This window comes from Manduca sexta, chromosome 18, assembly GCF_014839805.1.
Source record: "Manduca sexta isolate Smith_Timp_Sample1 chromosome 18, JHU_Msex_v1.0, whole genome shotgun sequence".
In the NCBI taxonomy this organism is placed as follows: Eukaryota; Metazoa; Arthropoda; class Insecta; order Lepidoptera; family Sphingidae; genus Manduca; species Manduca sexta.
Genome location: NC_051132.1, coordinates 2,645,698 through 2,649,214, shown reverse-complemented (window position 1 = coordinate 2,649,214; position 3,517 = coordinate 2,645,698).

Genomic DNA, 3,517 nt, shown 5'->3' with positions numbered 1-3,517 from the left:
ATAATAGGGACGCCCGCTATCACATCATGGGCTGAACACACAGGCGTAATGTCGGTGTGCTGGTTGCACCTCTGCCTAACCCTTTGGGAATACAGGCGGTATGTGTGTATATTTAATTTAATCAGCTCTACTATGACACTAAACTGTACCAGTTATAATGGAGATTAACTGGACTTCCTTCAAGTACTCATTCAATCTGACTCCAGCTCATTTGCCGAAAGTTACTGTGTCATATCCACTATTTATTTATTTACAAATTTAATGAAAGTTTACAGCACTTAGCCAAAAAAAAACATCTAGCAATATAATCTAACTCTAAATTTAAGAATACTAATGACAACAATAACAATAAAATTAAAACAGATACCAAAATAACTATAACCATTACAACACTAAACACTATACAATCGAGTACAAAAATATCGGAGACCATGTATTTTTATAAAATCAACATAATCTCAATATAATATTACAGTCGCAATTGTTCCATATGGTTTCAAAACACTTAAGTATCTAACCCTTTCGTGATTATGAACAATAACAATAAAATAAAATTCAAACAAATAATAAGAATAACTATTTCAAAACTATACAGTTGAGTACAAAAATATCGGATACGGTTCTAAAATACTTTTCTAACCCGTTCGTGATTATAAAATTCGTTGGTATGCTAATTCACAAAACCGTAGAAAGTTTTGGAGCGTTTTTATAATTCCGAAAACATAATGTTTGTTTAAATGTTGTCATCGCATGTGCAACGGACATTATTTTGTTAAAATTGCGAGCATTTTCGATGGAAATCGCTACGATTGTATATAATGTTAATATTTGTATGAGTTGATGTTACCTTCGTCATTATTTTGGATTCTACAGAGACGAGATATTGACTGGTTTTAATGGAATAAATATTGGTGACTAGTGGTTGCTCGCGGCTTCGGCCGGATATATTTTTTTACCCGAATTCAAAGCACTATTCTGGTATAAGAAGTTTAATTTTTATATTTTGGTTTATTGTATTATTTTGCGTTAGTTATTTCGGCAGTTAGATAAGTCCCTACAAGTTTTCAATTGAATACTTTCCAGATTAATCTTGGTTTGTTTCTAAATAAGTATGTAGTACTGACATTTATTCAGATATTGTGCTGGAGGCAACCATTATTTTCAACCGACATCAAAAAGGTGAAAGTCTGGCCGGTCAAAAACATTGACAATTGTTGTAACTATACCTAGCTATATATAGGTATCCTGCTATTTAGTATTTTATTATAGGGCTAATAAATATTACGATAAAAAAGCGTAAATATGTAACATAAAAAGCGATTTTATTCCAACCCCTGCACTGTGCCGAATTTACCATTCCATTAATTGTTTCATACCCAAAAAGCCAAATATTATATTCTAGGTTATTTTTCGCTATTCGGAATCGAACCCGCGACACGCGAGCCGCGCATTAGCCGCGGCTATCAATGTCATGTAACTCAAGCACGTCGCATCGATACGCTTCCAAATAGCTACTGGAAACCTGGCTTGTGTACTAGTTTTGTTTTGTCATTCCGATGTATTATGCAAAGATTAGTCAGGAAAATTGGCGTTTCAACTAAGAGACTAACTAAAGAGTAGTTGATGAAATTGTTTAAAATTTAGAAAAGAATTAAGAAGAGTAAATGTTAAAAATATTTTAGGACCGGATAGTGTAAATAATTCTTTATTTAAATAGGTTTGTAAATTGTTTAGTACCATAGGGCGTGGATGCGGATCAATTGCTAACCCGCAAACCTTTCAAATGCCATCACTTTTAAATGTAAATAAAATTAATCAATTTATGTCTCTGAAAACGTTTAGAAAACTTACAAAACCGCAATATTTTTTTAAATAATGTTACGAAATCTTGTAAGTGCGCTTGTGCATTACAATAGGGCCAGTGCATATATTATGGTGGAGAGCAGCGCAGAATTTTTTCTTGTCAAACTATTATCGACATTGCCTCCATTGAAATAATATTCAAAATCAAGTAACTGCGCTCCGCCATATGTGCGGCGGCCCATAAGGCACAGAACTGCCGTTTACCAACACACATAACACGTGGATCTGCCTCATGCTACATATCAACTTGTTATATTCTGGTGGTGTACTTGTATTGCATGAGGCGTACGACTTTCGCCTTGAGGTCTTGGGTTCGAATCCCGGGTTAGACAGTGATTAGGTTTTTCCTCTCAGTATCAGTCCGGAGTCTAGAATTTGTGCCCGACATGGCGATAAGCTCGCCTCCTACTTCTTGATTGACGAAATACGACGAAAAGTGAGTGCCCTAGTTGCATCTCTGCCTACCCCTTCAAGGATAAAGGCGTGATGTGCGTTTTTGTTCGTTTAGTAGATAATATTAGAACCTGCGGACATTCGTCTCGGCAGTCCGTTCCACACCCAACTATCGATATAGGCTAGATAATATTATCATTATGTTATTATTTATTAGTTATTTTCTATTATTTCAAATGACAGTATACAATAACAATTAACATTATTCGGTAAATAGATAAAAGAATTAACAAACAAAGAAATAATTAGGTAATTCCGAGGGAAAATAATCATTATGATTTCTTTAAGACAGCTCTCAAGTATCATTAAAATAAGGTTTTTTTTAATTACTTATGTACTTAGGTACTTACTTGTACACACATATATAGTATACACATTATACATACCTATTAATGACATTCGTATTATAGTGCTGATTTTTTATTGTATCCATTTTCATATTATTTTCCGTCTGTGTATTTTAAAGAGATAAATAATATAATTAATATTTATTTATATTCATTACATACGTCTTCATATTTTATTTGCGTAACTGCGCTATGAACTTTACGAGAAATCTAAAAAACAATTTTAGGCCTATAATGCCATCTACCGAGTTTTACGGAATTATTTGATTAATATTTAGTAATGAAGATTTACCACAGATGTCGCTAATTGAAGACATTATTATTACAATATAAAAAATAAATAATTTTATGAAACAAAGTAACGATTTCTAAATATTAGTAACAACATTTTTAAATTACAAATAATAAACTTACATCTAAGCAACGAAGTTTTATAATCTGTTGCAAATAAAACCATGTTTTTAAATCATGGCAGCCCGTTTATGATAATGTCAAGTCAGTGTGACCAATTCTTAAAAATAGTCGGTAAATTATAGATTTGTTTGACTATATTCATAGAATTAGACTTTTTTTTATTAATGAATAGTTTTAATTCTTCCATCGCTACCCGTAACTTTTAGAATAACGGAGTAACTTAATAAATATTGTTTTCTAAGAATCGACAGAATATTGTATATTAATTTTGATACATAAAGGAGTGTAATTTACATACCCATAAATCTCAAAAAGAAACGAATAATAGAGCAAAAAGTGTGAAATAAATATGTATTTAATTTTTTTTCTAGTTATTAATTCTGATATTTTGCAAAAAGTCTCGGCAAATTTTTCTGTAGCTTTGACAACCCCAAATTTAG